Raw genomic sequence first — 18,374 nt, forward strand, 5'->3', positions numbered from 1 at the left:
TAGTGCCTATTAGGGGCGAGGACTTATGGAGTCGCCATCTGTCGGAAGCGCCGCCCTTGCGTAGTATGAGGGATCACGCGGCGCACTCCTCATAGGTTTGGCTTATGGCGCTCAATAAGAACGCCACATGGCAACCCTCCTGGACATTTCGGTAAGTACTCTCAAAACGGGGGAAGTTTTTTACTGTCGAAATAACAATCTTGGGCAAACTGAAAGCACAGAATCGTTCACAGACGCTATTTCCTTACCGAAAACGTAAAGTGAACGCCACTGCGCGCGGTCGCCGCGATCGAATCTCCCGAACCCGCTTCTTGCGTGAACAGTAGGCCCACGCTGTGAGCAACCCATGTGAAATATGGTCTCATAATGGGCTTTCTGTATAAGTATATGGAGTGTAATAGAATAAGTCTTCAATGCTGCGATCGCACGGGTTCGCGGTGACCGGCTGCGCGCCTGCATCCATGTACGCGCGCAATGTTTCCCTTTCGCTGCAAGCGTGTTTTCCCATCGTGCCATGAGCTTTAGGCCGCAGCATGTGAGCAGTTGACAGCACACAAGCAACCAGTGTTGCGTGGAAACTATCCGAGCTGTTGAAAAATAACTTCGTTATAACTACGGACTTCGATACTTACCAGGACGACTTGGGATGTCCCATCGCGATGACTGAATCTTTTTTTTTTTTCCTGAGGTCTTGGACGTTTAAATACCATTATTTCTCAAGTTGCCTCGCACTGCATGTTTATCGGTCTTCTCAGCAAACCATTACTCGGTGCTTCGTTTATTTATTCCAATATATTTCATTGTTTGGTGCTACACAAGCGTGAGCATATGTCATGCCTCTTTTTATGTGCTTCTCATGGTCCCCATTCCATAACTGTGAACTTGCCAGTACCTAGCATCAACAAGTTCATAGACCGAAACTTCATGGCATTAGCCGAGCAGCGCGCGCGGGCGAGCGTCTCACTGCGCGCTTTTTGCTATACTTGCCGAACATCGCAGCCCCAACGCCGTATTAGAAATCTTGCTCGCATCTGTGCTTGCTGCACACTGTGCAGTTGTAGCCGATGGCTGTCTACCGGTTCTAAGTTTCGCGAGCCAAGCTTCACGGAGCTTCTTGTCCTGCGCCTACGTATGAATAAGGCCAACACCGGGCTCCATTGCGTACGTCCGGCACGGCGGCACCGAGCAGTAGCCTACCATGCTGCACGCCTCGAAAGGCAGCCACTACCTATTATAGTGCTTTCAAATGTTATCAAGCAGGCACCCAAGGCGGAAAAGTCTCACCACCTAATCAGAACCGCAGTGCAGGTGCGACTTCAAACTTTCGTTTTGAGCTCGCCTCGGCGCTTCCGAAGCAGCCGACGCGGCCGCTGTGTCCACGTGGTCCCTCATGCCACGTCACGTCGACGGTGGCTCCAGCTTTTCCAGTGGTGGAGCTCGCCCCCACATATTCAAGGAGCAAACGCCCCTACATTTTCTCTCTCGCACGCACTCTTCCTCGCGCCTGCGCAGAAACGTCGAGCGCGGCGAGAAACGCCACACCCCGCAGTACCTACTAGCCATTGTAACAAATGCAGCCGGCGTACGGCGTACTTACAGGCAATCGTGACGAACGCTCACACATTCAGTAGGAGCGCCTCGACAACCGAAAATTGCACAACGTTTACTGCACAACAGAGGCACAGGTCTGAGCAGCTGGGCTCAGGAGGACAAGACATCCGACAGGGGTCCTATAGAAGAGCACTGCTTGTATATAGAAATGAGCGATCTACAAGAGCACGATATGTGCAGACAGTTGGCCGCCGGCGCACCTATATAGTTCCAACAAAATTTGTTTGTATTGCACAAGACGTACGTACCTGCGCGGCGTAGCTTTAAGATCCCTAAAACAAATTTAATTTTTATTTTTACAGTTGTGTGAACAGCATAAACGCGCCAAATATCTTCATGTCCAACCAATCAAGAATAACAGCATGAGTTGCGTGCCTTTATGTCGTATATGCATGTTGCCGACATTTGTTTGTGTATGTCGCTTCAGTGGGCGCAGGAATTGACTTCAGCAGCAAATTAAACAGCAAACGCCTCCGATTTCTGAGCTTTCACTGGCACCGGAAACATTGCCAAGTAGTATAGCAAGCAAGCGTGCAATAAAAAAAACACGTATATTTCATAGCATCTGTTTGATCAGCTGTACCTAAAGCGCTCTGGCAATGATTCAATGTCATTTAAGGTGTCACTAAGACCGTAGAACGACTTTGTCTCGTAGTATAGTAGTCAGGCTCTACCGTCACTGTTGGAGTTGATTAGCACTAAATGTAGTGATTTGATGCTGACTTGAATAGTTTTGTACTTTACGCAGGTAGAGCGCCTTGAAGCCAGCAGTCTAAGATGCCAGAAGGCTGCAAGTAGTGTGTTACTGCTGTTTTTTCCTGGCATGCTCCAATTAAGGTTTTCCGTATACTTCAAAACAATTACGCTGTAATTAATGAATAGAGTGCACCCAATACTATTCTCTGGGATAATCTAAAGATACCCTGCGCCTAGACAGTATACCCAGCGAGTCGCTAAAAGTGCATGTTCTCGAAGTATTTGACAACATTGTCTAAATATTTGACTGGCGAACAAGTTCCAGACTACTGAGTAATGGGTAGTGTCAAGCCTCTTCATATGTATGCAAATAGACAGTGCATCGCTAACTATAATAATTTAATTCCAACTTCATGCAGACTTCTTATGCGCATAACACAAACGCCTACTTCACAATTTTTAGATGAGTTTGGTATTTTTTCAACTTCGCAGCACGGGTATTGGAAAGGCTTCTATACTTGTACACGATTACTAACCACAGCGCACGATTTCGCTAAAGAAAATCATTCAGGAAAGCAGACATCCAAGTTTCATGAATTCTGCGAAAGCTTTAATAACGTCTCACACAAGAAACTATTCTGTCAGTTAGACATAATATTTAAACATGCACAGCCTGTGAATTGCACCTCTGCTTATCTCTCAAACCAACAACAACGTTTTCTTTAATGATCAACGTTCTCACAGAGTGCCAGATGACTCTGGTGTTCTTCGGGGCTCTGTACTAAGTTCCCTCTCGGTTCTTTTGTGCATAAATGAAGCACAAAGTGCCATATCTGTAAAAAGGTATATGCCGACAACTCCAACATATACTCCAAAAGTGAAAACTCCGTACGTTGATCAAATGCTGTTGAACTAGGCCGTCTCAAGAGGTTACTTACTGGCGTGAAGATTTGGAAATGGGTTTACTTTTAAAAAGAGACACTTTTCACAAAAATTTTGCTTTAATATGAGTCGCTTCATTTTAGGTATTCAGGAAGTAACAATTTTCGGTCTGAGGTTGAACGCTAGAAGTAACCTGGTCTTTAGACTTCAAATGACTTTAGCTCGACCAAACATATCAATATTGTTATCTCTGGTTAGCATAAGGTTTTCTTCTTCAGACTAGTACTGAACCTTTATACTCTAGTTGTTCGCCTACTGCCTTTACGACAATCCTACCGCTATTTTTACACCATGCATCTATTATCTGGTAGCACCATACTCAAAAACATATTAGCAAAATTGAAAGATGGCGGTACGTTTTATTTCTAACCGCTTTGGTACAACCACATTCACTACTTAATTAGAAGCCAGCCTCCCGACACTAAAGCAAGGAAGCTGCCTTTGGCTCGTGAAAGATCTGTGAGTTATGCAGAGTTTCCTTTTTACGGGATATAAGACAAGACAGAGACACGCGTTAACAATGTAACAACACGCAATAACACTTTTACCTATTCGTTTTTCCTAAGACTGAAAACGAATGCAATAAAGTCAATAAACAAGAACTCTGGCAACCGTCCATAAACCTCTTCACAGTTTCACCACTGATATGTGGCTCGCATGACATGCTCTGTCTGCAGTTTATTGCAATGTTCTGCTTCTGTGTTTTTAGTTCAAGTGCAGCACCGTGTGGCAAGCACAAAGCGTGTATTCCTTTTTTTCCGTACTGCTCATTTATCTGACAGGTGGCTAAACCTAGCATTATAAATTGGGTTTTCAGTATAAATAAAAAGACAAAGAAAAATTAATGCTAAACTAAATTAGGGCTTTGGCTTCCCGGAAATGCATTACCACATACGGAATCCCGAGTGTTATACGGTTAGGACGTTCACCACACTTTGTTTGAATGCACACAAGTTAAAGGAAGAACGAAGGTAAGCGGAGGGTCGGGCACATGGTTTGGTTAACATTGGGCAACGTGCGGCACAGACAGAAAATACGAAAATACGATTCAACAATGGTGGCACTAATTTACATATAGCAGGCAATCCAAGTAAAGGGGTCATGTGGTACAACATCATCGTTCTTTGAGCGCTCCAGCTCAAGTCGCACGGTACATACTCTAGTACTCGCCTACGGGGCAGAAACCTGGAGGCTTTCGAAAAGGGTTATACTTAAATTGTGGACGACGCAACGAGCTATGGAAAGAATAATGATGGTTCTTACGTTAACGGATAAGCAAAGAGTAAATTGGCTGAGAGAACAAACGCAAGTTAATGACATCTTAGTTGAAATCAAGAAAAAGAAATGGGTATGGGCAGGGCATGTAATGAGCGGGGAGGACAACCGATGGTCATTAAAGGTTACGGACTGCATTCCAAGAGAAGGGAAGCATAGGAGGGGGCTGCAGAAAGTTAGGTGGCCGGATGACATTCAGAAGTTTCCAGGGACAACTAGGCCACAATTAGCACAGGACCGTGGTAGTTGGAGAAGTATGGGAGAGGCCTTTCCCTTTCAGTTGGCGTAGCCAGGCTGATGATGACGATGATGACGATATTCAAGCGAAAGAAACGTGAATGAGTGTATCACAGCTCGACGACAGCGGTGCGGAGACACTCATTACAACCACCAAGACCACTCGCACAAACAAAGAATTAGCGGACCGGTTGTAGGCCCGGCTGAGGGTTCAGCCAAGCTGTCGGCAGCGCGCGGAACGAGCGGGCAACTCACACGCCATGGTGCGTCCACCGCACTCACCACGGCCCGACAGTGTAGGGTCTATGTCCAAGGCTCTTGAGGACCATAGGCGGCCCTCTACCTGCGGTTTGTCCTATAGCTGCGAACGCCCGGCGAACGGGAAGAGCGGATGAGTTGGGACGCACGTCCCGGTTGCAGGCACCGCGCCGAAACACGAAGCGCCACGACCAAACCGCTCTGGTGCTGCGTATTTTTTGGGACCATCGGCCTGGCCAGAGCCCGCCGACGTTCGCCTTGTAAGCGATGCTTGCTCCTGTGCACTGATGTCCTTTCGTGGGCGCGCCTACGAACCACAGCTCACCCTCGTCGTGCGTTCTGCCGCCGTCCTCTTTGCGTCCTCGACGCAAGACCAACAAATTTCCACTACGATGTTTTAAGTCACAGCGTGCACGCCTATCTGGCACGACCACTTCGCGCGGTCACCGGAAAGGAGCACGGCCGTGACAACGCTGGTGACACCGTTTGGTAACGCGGAGATCAAAAAGCATGCAAAGCCAATACTACAACGACCTATCGGGTTCCGCTCGGCACCTGGTGCTGTTGGTTGCGACATAATCACTAAAATGCAGCCGTTTCGTTTTATAATTTTTCTACAACTAGACCGCTTACATAAACACAAAATTTAAGCGCATTGCTTGGACAAGATGTCTATACCGCCTTCGCTACTCCCGGCTCCTATCGCAAGCTAAAGCTCTCGCTTTGTAGAGGTACCGTGTGCTTTCGGAAAAAAATGTATGAGCGGTACACAAGCGCTAGCCATTACACACACGCTCACAGAGCGTGAGTCATGCGGTGGCGACCAAACGCAAGCTCAACACAAAGAACAACAAGCGACAGACACATCAGGCACGCAAACGTAGCAAAGAAGGCTGACAATTCGAACACTTGCGTAATTTTCGCGCCTGGTGGGTCGCCACCCGCGTCCCAGCTGGGATCGTCGCGCGGATCGCAGTCGTCTTCTTTTTCGTTGAACGGGCTGAGCGCCGTCTCGAACAACCTCTGCAGCAGGTGGTCGTAGGCTCGCGCGAGGCGGTAGCCCTTGGTTGTAGGCGTCGTGGTGAAAGCCAGGTTAAACGGCTCTCGAGACTCGACCAAGCGCCGCCTTGCTGCATCGCCGATGCAGCCCACCAGGTTGCACGAGAAACATGCGAAGCCTGGTTTATTCGCGCACTCAAGGCAACCCGTCGTAGAGTCGAATACGTTGGCAGTTTTCCTTCGCTGAAATGCCTTCTGCAGCTCGGCCTGCAGCGTCTGGTTCCTGTGGGGAAGGGTGCCCTCGATGGTGGTGCTCAAGCAGCCGTATATTGTGATGCACGGCTCGACGTCTCCTCTGTCCAGCGCGTGCTCCAGCTTTTCCAGCGTGTCCATCTGGTCGAGTGGAACCGTCACCGTCAAACGCGAAGTGAGCTCACCGCGAAAGTAAACCGACAGCGGAAGTATTGCCAGCATCCAGGCGGTCAAGGTGATCGCGCGCGAAAGCCTAAGGCTGTTCCTGCGATTTCCGGCGCCTTGCTGGGGCAGTGGCGCAGAGTTTGCGAGGAAGGAAGCGATCAGAAACATCCCAGAGTCCAGGACTGAGTCCAGGCGAAACGCGCCAGCATGGTAGTAGTCGCGAACGCCCATCGCAAGCCACACGAGAAGCATGACGGCCAGGAGGCTGCAAAACCCTTCTTTGGAATCTAGCAAAACTGAGAAGAATGACACTTCCGCGCCGCCTAACTTTCTCATGGAATAGAACGTTTCGTACGTGAAATGAAGAGGACGGGGTAGCTTCAACAATTCCATAATCTCTTCGTCTTGCTTCGCTAAGACCATGTAAATGTCCGCATGTCCCCGGACTACCACGGAAACTGCTTCGGGCACATTATTAAAGCGCTTCAAAATAAGTGTCGCGTTGTAACTACCAAGCGCTCGCAGTATTCCCTTTGCGAAAGGCGTGTCACAAGTGAGGCTTTCGGGATGACCACTAGATGTCATCGGTCTACAAGCGATCACTATCTGCTGTCCAGCGAGCGCCGCGGACAGCCGCTTCTGCTCGTCGCTTTCGGGAAACCCGCGTTTCCTGTGCAGCGCAGTCGCTCCTTCCAACGACACGCACACATCTCGCTTCGGCGACGGGGCAGCCAACCTTCTGCAAGACAGAGACGACGCGTTCAACGCTGCCCTGTTTCTCGCCTGCAGCATAGTGTCGCCGACTCTCAAGAGAACCCAGTCGGCTAAGTTTGTCCCGAATAGAGCCTTTTCTGGAAGGCGAGCGCACAAGCCCTCTTCTCCCACATCGCTCAATAGCAAAACGACCATCCGGACGCCTTCGTGAAGCTTGCGTTTTGCGAACCCATAAAAGCGTTCACCGGGAGGCGACCATACCGTCCACGCTTTCGGAAGGGTGCGTAAGAGCGGGTGCTCCAAGCTTTTGCCATGGTTGGCGCATGCAAGAAACGCCACTTCATCGTGAAACCCTATCCAGTATTCTAAATTGGTGGAGCTGTTTTCGGCGGTTCCGTGCGAGAGAAAATTAGATGTCTTGGCCACTTCCCAAAACGCTGCCGCCACAAAACAAACCGCTACAGTCAAAATGCGCATTGTGCTTTGACTGAAGGACAAGAAGGAGCTTATTTACGCAAGTTGTGGCTTCAGCAATGGGCCCAATCCTGAGCAACTTCTAAGGTACATGTGATCAAAACATAAGTGTATTAGACATATTCCAAGCGGACATGAGGGCAAAGGGACTTAGAAATTACGAAGGCAGGCCAAACCTCAAAATTATAAAGTTTCTTTCATCTGTTGTTACCTTCACTGCAATTCTGCGTAAGATATCAGCATATAAAAACGACAAGGTCAAAAGCCGTTTACAACATGACATATGCCGCACTTAAGGTATATATATGACCTCGAATATCTCTCTCACACCTTGTAGAATTAGAAATCTCTCAGAGATATAACCCCGCCCTCTAATCAACGATCACAATAAAGTAAAAGCACCCTGTATCCTTTCAATGAACACTTTACACAAAAGATTTCGCGAACAATTTTCGTACTGTAGCCGTACGACTGCGCAATCGCAAGAAAATGGTTATTTTTTCTAATCCTCGGCAGTCGCTATTAGGTAACTTATTAACGCACACGTACACAGTGAGACATCACCAGTATCGCAAATATCGCTTCTGCGTATAAACGTGAATAACAAAAGATTGGTGAGAAAAATACTCCAAGTAGCAAACCAACAATTCGCGCTGAATAGGTTGTCTACTTTTGAAGATCGTGGCCCAACAGTTAGAGCACCGTACGCCGCTGTGCTCGATGGCAGAGGTTCGGTTTCACCGTCGGTCACACATTACCCAGACCCGCTGGAGTTGTGCCTACACGCTGGTAGGCGACAAAGTCATGAATACATATGGAACACAAATGTGTTCGTCATTACTGTCCAGTTCGGGAAAGCTTCGTTGTCATAGATTCGACGGTCTCGAGATGTGTACACGCTATTTCCCGCGCCCAGAAATGAGAGTCTGTATGTGAAACTTATGATTGTAAAAGGGGGCTTGTATCTGTAATCTCACGCTTTCATCACGTACCAGACGACGGTTCGCACTGCGGCATTTACCGATTGTACTATTCAGCGATGATAAATTGGATGCACTATCGACGGGAATTAAAGCAACGACACGGGGGCCATGGCGTGCATACGTTGGTTATTTCTTTGAAATTTAAAAACTCGTCGATGGCAACCTGCATTCACAAATTATCGGGCTGGAGGGCACACTGTCGTCCTTGATTATATACAATTATATTAAAGAAAGTGTCGACAGTGTTTTGACGTGTCACTCGGCTTGTTACGACATCGACGCTGCGTGCGTGTTTGTTGTCACGTTCTTTTGTCACTGGGCCACTCGCCTTCAAAAACACTGTGTGGAGAATATAGAAGCTTCGTATGGGAATCAAAAGAGCTCCGCATAAAAGTGGCGCTCGTAAGCACACGAAAGATGTGCCTAATCAATACACGACTGATTTCCACATCATTCCGGGTTATTCCGGTCCAGCCTACAGCCGGAAACGATGTGACAAACCTGTTGTACAACGCAACAATCGTGTACAACACACACACACACAATGACTACTGTCATGTTTACAAAACATGCAAAGGTTGTTTCCAGGGAAACTACTGAGTGTGCTGTAGGTGCTATCAAAAGTTGCACAGCCGTCAACAATGAACACAAGACTCTGGAGACACTGTTCTACAGATTTCATGTGCCTTTCGCTCCGCCAATCGTTCAAAAGAATGTTGAAGAAACCAGACTCGCGGTGACGCTATGCTTACCTTTACGATGACCAAACTAGTAGCCAATCTGACGAACTTCTGCATTTAAGCGCGAAAATGCGCCGAAGTTGCGTTATTTAGCGTTTAAATATGGACATTCGGCGGCTATTGCTTTTTGACGTTGGCAACATGACGAAATGCAGGGTAAATAGAGATAACTGTCCGCTGTTGCGACGCCTGGTTCTTCAACTTCGACCGGCGTTACTATTGGGTAGCGTGGCGTTGCCTTCGAGCTGCTGGCGTCCGGTACACCATGGCGACCATGCAGCGACGAGACGATTTCTAGTGCGAAACTTGCAGTTTATTCAATGGTTGGTGAAGGATAAGAAGAAGAGAATGAATGAATGAATGAATGAATGAATGGAAAAAGTTCATTGCGGGGCCCCTTATATAGGCCCATTAAAATCGTACGCAGGATCTTACTCACGTCAACATCACGTTACATGCACCGAGTCTCGTCGGGAATGGGCGGCTAAACCTTTCTCCCAGGTGACATTTCCACGTGCTTGCTTTTTCTGGTGGCAACCCACGGAGTCTGGTCGGGGTAGACGGCTGATCCTTTCTCTAGAGTGACGTTTGCAAGTGCTTGCCTCCTCTGGCGGCAACCCGCAGGTCCTGTTTGGTTGGCGGAAAGGGTTCTCCCCTTTGTCGCACACACACAAAGGGGCCCGAAATCACTGCCCGGCGCCTGCCAGACCGGCAACCACTACAGACAACCATATCAAATTAGGAATCCATCCTCCATTTCGATTAGGCATGGTCTTTGAGCACCCTCCTTGCTCGGGGTGTTACACGCCAATCGTAACACCGCCTAGAGTTCGCGAAACCTTTATTATTGAAGTTTTAAGCGTTGGTCCAACAATACTGAAGATGGACTCCAAACATGGCTATTTTATTAATGCAACGAAAGTGTTATTGGAATGTCATCGATGCATCTCCAAGCGCTGTCCCATCCACGAGGGGCGTTTATTGGAATGTCACTCTGAACCATTCGTGGCAGTTGATATATTTTAATGGTGGAGTTGATTATGTTGATGATCATCATCTTCCTCATTGTCGTATTAGGAAAAACTATGGCGCTTACCAAATTATAGGATCGGCCAAGATTCGGGCTGCGTAAGGAAAACGCCGTAAACTAGAGAGAATAATCCAGTTAACTATCTCTAGAGGTTGAGTGCTAAAGGAGTAGGGAACAGTCAGACTGGCATAACCAAACTGAAAGAATTTCAGCAAATCACCTGCTCACGTTCTCTTTATTCATACCGCCCGACTCGCTACGCCATCGGGCGTGAACCCGACTCCCATGACGTGTAGCTGTTTACTTCATGTTAGGCCTCGATAATATAAGCGAAAATTGCACTTTATAAACGACGCTTGAAGTTTATTCACATAGTTCCGGGAAATCTACGAACGCTGTTATCTAGTAGCAGTAAAATATACTGGTTCAATCATGCTTCTGCCCTTCAACTGCCATACCTTAGCAAATTTGGCATTTGAAAACCATAGACTAATTATCAAGACTCACTGGCACTCCTCTGCCGATCAAGACGTATGCATGTACTCCTTTACCTTTCCGGTCTGCATGATAAAGACTGGACTCTAGCAGGTCCGAGGTGTCTCGTCTTTCTCATTAATATTGTCGGTGGTTCATTCTCTCTTCCATGGTCCCCTTTGTACCGGATAAGCAGGGACTGCTGCTAATCTGGTCCCGCACGTTGATTCACTTATGTTTGTGTATTTTTTTACACTCTTGTTTGTATGCGCTATCATCTCTCCTGTGCGGTGCCCACCTCCAGCTCTGGTCCATAGGGTGCGCCGTCAGTTTGTAAACGCCACAAGGTAGACGCCAATTTTATCGAGTGCTCGAAGAAGTTCTTTTCCTCCTTCACTGTGTTTGATGTTTTCATCGTTTGCGTACACTTGACTCTCTTTCTCTGACTGCTATTTTAGTGGCAGCCTCGTCGAGTGGTTCTCTCGTTTTTTTCGCAGCACTTCCGGTACGCTTCCTGTGACGGCCGGGGACGAGATTCAAAATAAATCAGAAAAATATAGTGTGGTACGAAATTCCTGGGTGTGATTATATACGTGATATCAGAGCATAACTTTACTTACAAGTTCCGTTACTGAAATGCTGGAATAATTGGAATTAGAAATCACCGAGACCACAGGGGACGAAATTCAATATAAGTTAGTGCCTTTCCTTATAGATATCAGAGCATAGGTTTAGTTGCAAGTTCAATTACTCAAGTGGCTGGAATAATTAGACCTAATTAGAAATAACTGGTCACCACACACCAAAGCAGAGAATGGTACATTTTAGAGACCCGCCACATGAGCATGACTTTGGGGAAATTCGTGGAAGTCCGGAAGTGGAAAGCAGAAGTACCGACATCACTAATGGCGTCACAAACAAGAAAGTGGCATGTTATTTAATTGGCTAATTAATGAAAAATAGTTGCCTCCGAGTTCGTTTTGTGCGCTGCGTACACCTAAAATTAACCTAAACAACACCAACGCCGAGAGGCGAGTGCCAAGTGACACCTAAGTCAAAGTTTAGGGTCGCTTACCATTTTTATAAGGCGTCTTGTTGCCTATTTGCACTCTTAATTACTCTGTACTTATTCACCACCTGTCTTCCCTATTCCTCTATTAAGTGTCCCTGCTCTTGAGGTACAGATACTTGTGCAATTTTGCCGTCCATTCATTTTAATCCATGTTTCCGAGTTTCTCTCCAAAAGTGATTGAGTTTTGCGTTCATATGAATTCAGAAGTGGCCTTATTCATGTCACCCTGCACTTTCTCAATTGTGGTTTTACTATATATCTGGGCCCCCAAAGCATACCGGACCACCGATTTTGGTTAAATTTCAATTTCAACGAAATATCTGATTTTCAGCGCAGAATAACATTTGCGACCGCTAGAGCTTGAACAATTCCTTTCCAAATTCCTTGTACCGGCTGATATTTATAGGAGCCCCAAAGGGCCCCACGTATCGTATTTTAGAGCGTTCCGCTGCCCCTTCATTTTTAGGCTATATTGGCAGATGTTTGAGTACGTCTTTCGTCCGCTTATGTGTACACCCATATGTTTGTATTCCCTGAATATAGGTAGGACTTGCCGTTGAATCGATACCAGGTAATAACTGTCTCCAATAAAAATCACAATGCCCAATATCTCTGTGCCAAACGTAGGGTTTACATTTGTCACTGAATTGTCAAATATCTTCGCAAGTCTTTGTAAAATTCTTACATTGCCTGACAGCACTATGTCGTCCACATACATCATCCCAGGAACTATTGGTTTCACTCTTTGCCCATTGCGCGCGTAAAATAAATCAAAACCTGATTCACTGTTTTCCAGTTGTCTTTCTATGCCATTATCATAAAGCGGGAGAAAAAAATAGAAACAGAGTTTCTTGCTCTTGTCCTTGGCGAATTTACACTATTTCTTCGCATTTCTGGCCTTACAATACTACTTGCGGGCGATTTTCGTTATATATTTCCTTCAGCACCTCAACGATATTTCCATTCATGCCCAAGTGCTTGAGAATATCCCGCAGCAATTCCTTGTCTACGTTTTCGTAAGCTCTCCTAATATCTAGAAATGCTATCCGTAAATTCTATTTTAAGCAGTTGAGATCTATATGCACTGAGTTACCACAAAAAGATTATCCTCTAAGCGTCAGCCTGGTCTGAACTAATACTGCGGTTGGGCCAGCACCACCACTCTTTTTTTCCACGCACTTCGACAACTAATTTTATGACTTGCTTTGCATTCTACGTTTAATCGAAGTAACTATAACTATGGTCTGTACGAGCTCGTCTCATCCTCGTCACATTAGCCGTCGTAGATGGGGTGAATATCTTGCTGTCACATCACCCAATCGGAATTTCTTTTCGTGTTAAAAATTGCGCCTTAGCGCATCTCATGATGACTGTTGTCGAAGGTAACGCGTTTACCATTGGTTCAATGCAGCGACACAACGCAACAGACATTCACTGCAGCGGCACTTCGCGCTGCCACTGGGCGCCACCAGGTGCCGCTGCAGCAAAGCCTGCGCTAAAACCCCTTAAACTTCGTAAAGTAGTCACACTCCTCCTCCGCCTTCACTCCTCCTCGTTTCTCCTCTATTTGACGCTCCCCTCCTCCACCGTGGCGCCACCTACACTGCTCGAGCGTAGCAACGGCGTCAACTTCGTCAGATATAAACTTCGACAAGCCCCTCCGTCCGTCAAGCTTTTGGCCTATAATTCAATCATCAGACCTGCCCTCGAATACGCATGTGTTGTTTGGGACCCACACACTAAGAAAAACATTGATGCTCTAGAAACGATTCAACGTAAATCCATTCGGTTTACCTTTTCTCGATACCGTCTGACGGACTCCCCAACCTTTACGATGCAACAAAATAATATCCAGGAACTTAAGCTACGTCGCAAAACTCTGAGATTAAAGTTTCTTTTTCACTTGAAAAACGACCATCTCGCATTAGACCCTGCTCTGTACATCCAAACTCTGATGTCACGACTGAGTCGAAATCGTCATGCTGAATCAATAACGCCATTTAGAACACGTAGTAACACATTCAAGTTTTCATTTTTTTCCACGAACGATTACAGACTGGAACGCTTTGCCGCTATTTATGCTTCAGAACAGTGGCTCATTCGACGCACTGACGTCATAATGTGAAGCGCTTTTCTTGTTTCTTTCTTGCGAAGGACTATTTTTCCTAAAGTTGCAATGTTTATAATTGTTTTCACGGCCCTAAGGTGCTCATTTATGTGTCATTTTTATGTATATATTATTTTTTCTCTCTCTTCATGATCTATGATAATTTCTGTTTGATGTTTTTACCAGTGCTTGTGTAAACCTTTTTGATACCCCTCCTGCATGGGCCCTAGCTTGGGCCTGCAGTATATTGTAAATACATAAATAAATAAATAAAGCATGCGCTCCTCGCCACTCCGTAGACGCTTCTCGAGCAAAAATGGCGCGGAAACAAGGCGCGAGGAGGCCCACGTGACGCTATTAGGCCAATAGCGACGCGGCGGCTGCCTCGGCCGGAGCGCGCGAGGAGGAGACGGCATTCTTCAAAGCGTGGCGCTACTTTACGAAGTTTAAGGGGTTTTAGCAGGACCGGCTGTGGGAGCGAGCATTTGCGGTCTTCTTGGTACTCCGTCGGGGACACGGCCATCGTCGGTGGATGCCCCATCGAGTTTCGCTGTTGTCTTGGAAAGCGCACTCGTCCAATTGATTTAACATGCACAACCGAGTGCCTCCCGCCACATTCGCCGTTGCTCGTTGCCGGTATAGGGAAATATTGGAACGACAGCTCCTCGATTTTCGTTGATTTTCGTGCAGCCGGGGTGCGTATGTACAACTGCTAGTAGGTACAGCGGGGCGTGGCACTTGCGGGGATGCTGGAAGTTTTCGCGCACGCGCGAGTAAGAGCGGGTGCAAGAGAGGAAATGTGAGGACTTTTGCTAGTTGAATATATGACTCTGCCTAGGCACTACGGAGGAGTTTCTTAGCGCGTGCTGTATGCATTTGTCCCTTCTTTTCTTTTTCAACAGCGCAAAGGTCGAAAGGAGTGGACATACACAGCGCTGTGTTGTGCACTCGTCTCGTCCTTCTCCTTTGCGCTGTTGAAAAAGAATTTTGCGCCAACTTGCCCAAGCTTCTATACAGCATGTGTTCCTATGCGTACCGGCAGAACGTACCGGCAGTTCTGAACTGAGCGTCGCAAGTTGGCGGCTGGACATAATGATATTTATTCAATCGTGTTTTTCATTAACCGAAACAACGGGTCATTATTTTGCATTATTGGCGGCGCCTCCTGGACGACAAAGCGGCAGCGGGGACACGAAAGCTTGAACCCGGACTGGTGCGTGGGTTGGGGCTCGCCGAGGCCTGTGCGTGTCAGGGGTGTAAAAGCGCACGCCGCGAGAAACGCCACGCTCCGCTGTACCTACTAGCAATTGTAAAAATGCAGCCGGGGTAACATTTTTACATTTGCTAGCAAGTGCAGATGCAGCGCAGCATTTCCGGAGGCGGCGGACGTTTGTGCGCATGCGCTTGTAAGAGCGGGTGCGAGAGAGAAAATTTGGGCGCTTTAGCTTCTTGAATATCTGACTTAGCCTAGGCACTACGGAGGAGGTTTCTTTGCTTGTGTTGTGTGCGTTTGTCCTCTAGGCGTGAAGGCATTGCGGAGTGAGGTATAGCATGTTTACGCTCCGACGCTGGCTACCGGCGCGGTGAAGCGGGTGAAGCCGTGGGCATGGACGCCCCATTTGGTGATCGCTGGAGTTACGTCAGACAGACTTTCTCGCCCCTGCAACGCCTGTACTGAGTAATTCATGCCAGATTATACCTTTGTCGCGCCTTACGGCGCTCTACCTTCCGAAATGAACGCGATTGCTTGATGTCACGCCATGGGGCCCACGTTAGGTTACCTTAGGTTTACAGTAGGTTAGGTTAGCGTAAAAGGCGTTAGGGTGGCACGGCGTATTCTGAGGGGTTACGCCGTGCGGATTATTGCCTTTGCGTTTCGGCCACGTTAGGCAAGGTTAGTTTACCATTAAAAGCGTTAGGGTGGCGTGGCGTTTCTCATGGCGGTTGCAGCGCCGTTTAGCGTCCCCGGCGGCCTCCCAGCCACTCGCGTTCAACCGCGGTTGGTTGGGCGCCCTGCCTTCTAGATTTCTAATATGTGCGGCCAGGTCTCTACTACCGCGGTCCCTACTGCTCCCACGGAAACATCTGTGATGTTATTTTCGAAGTACATCGCCGTAAGGCCCGAGACAGGTACGCTCTGGCACGGCTGACTTAGCACAAGGCGGAGCGTAAACTGCTCGACCACACTCCGCAATTCCGGCATGTCTCCGTAGTGCCTAGCCGTATATTCAAGGAAAAAAGGCCCCCAGATTTCCTCTCTCGCACCCGCTCTTACTCGCGCCTGCGTAGAAACGTCGAGCGCGGCGAGAAACGCCACGTCCCGCTGTACCTACTAGCGATTGTAGACATGCAGCCGGGATACGGCGCACTTGCAGACAATCGTGACGAACGCTCACACAGTCAGTAGGAGCCCACCTACAGCCGAAAATTACACAACGTTTACTGCACAACAGAGGCACAGGTTTGAGCTGCTGGGCTGAGGAGGACAAGAGAGCCAACAGGGGTCCTACAGAAGAGTACTGCTTCAATGTACAAATGAGAGATTGACAAGAGCACACTATTTGGAGAAAGTTGGCCGCCAGCACACCTATATAGTTCCAACAAAATTTGTTTGTATTGCGCAAGACGTGCCTCCGTGGCGTAGCTTTCAGAAGCCTCAAACACATTTATCTTTATTTTTACAGTTGTATTTGTGTGAATAGCATAAACGCGCACAATATCTTCATGTCCAAGCAATCAAAAATAACAGCGTCAGTTGGATGGGTGGCAACAACTTTATTTTGAATCCGGCAAATTTGACGACCCGGGCTCAGGTTTCCCATGAGGGGACTTCGAGGCCTTGCCTCGTCGCCGCCTCTCGGGCTTGCCGGGCAGCCCACTCTTGTGTCTTGAGGTTGAAGCTGTGCAGAGCGGCGGCCCACTTCGACGCAAGAGCCTCCGGAGCTACTGCCATTGTAGCTGATGTAACACGACACTCCCACAATATGTTTGACAGCGTCGCTCTAGTTTCCTGACATAATTTGCAAAGAGCAGCCGGGTATTGCGCGGGGATAATGTACTGCAATCGCACCGGACTGGGGAAGGTTTGTGTTTGCAACAGCATTAGTTACGTGTCTTTGGGTCGTGTCTGCATGTTACCGACATTTGTTAGTCTATGTCGCTTCAGTGGGCGCAGAAATTGACTTCGGGAGCAAATTAACATAGCAAACGCCTCTTATTTCTGCGATTTCACTGGCGCTGGAATCATTGCGAAGTATTATATCAAGCGTGCAATAAAAACAGCACGCATAATTCATAGCATCTGTTTGATCGGTTGTACCTAAAGGGCTCTGGTAATGGTTCAATGTAATGTAAAGTGGCACTAAAACCGTAGAACAAGTTTGTCTCGCAGTAGTATTCCGGCTCTACCGTCAGTTTTGTAGTTAATTAGCACTAAATGTAGTGATTTGATGCTGACTTGAATAGTTTTGTACTTTACGCAGTTAGAGCGCCTTGAAGCCGCCAGTCTCAGATGCAGGGAAGCCGCAAGTATGTGTTACTGCTGTTTTTTCCTGGCATACGCCAATTAAGCTTTCCGCCTGCTTTAGAATAATTGCATTGTAATTACTGAATAGGGTACACCCAATTCACTTCTCTGGGATAATATTAAAGTACCTACTGGGCCTTGACGCAGGGCCGTAGCCAGGGGAGGGGGGTTTATAGGGCTTCAGCCTTCCCCTCACCGAAATTTTTTCGTGCTGTCACGCGCCGCCGACCAAAACAACCCACGGCGCCGGGAATCATGCTCGATTTTGTCTAGAATGTCGTTTTCACGCTCGAAAAGACATTTTAGCGCGAACATTCCGAAATCGGGCTGAATTTCGCGGCAACGCCCATGCACCGGGTGTCACATATCGTAACGCAAGGAGCACCATCCGAGCACAATGTTTCAAAGGCGTTTGGGTCTCGTGGAGACCGCGGAATCTAGGGAGCGCGTGGATTTCAGTTCTGAAACTTCATGGGTATAAAGTTCTCCTAACCTATTGATGCGAAAGGTGCACTGACATTTCCAAAGTCGGGCTTTAGATTTTCAATGCCGGAACTACGTGGGTTTGATGTTCGTATAAACATTTGACGCCAAAGGCGCATTGACTTTTCTAAAGTCGTACATCGGACCATTCAACAAGACAAGCCAAATCAACGCACTATCAGACAAGTTGACAAAGCACGCAGCGAAGTCCAATGAGACGAAGCGTTGTGGTGGTTCATTCGTGCCGCAATGTCACAGAAAAGAATATCAACATTCTTTTTTCACCTGCTCCAAAGCATCTATGTCAAGACACTAAATCCAGCAAAGGTAACCACG

The sequence above is a fragment of the Dermacentor andersoni genome, chromosome 8 (genome assembly GCF_023375885.2).
Source record: "Dermacentor andersoni chromosome 8, qqDerAnde1_hic_scaffold, whole genome shotgun sequence".
NCBI classification, from domain to species: Eukaryota; Metazoa; Arthropoda; class Arachnida; order Ixodida; family Ixodidae; genus Dermacentor; species Dermacentor andersoni.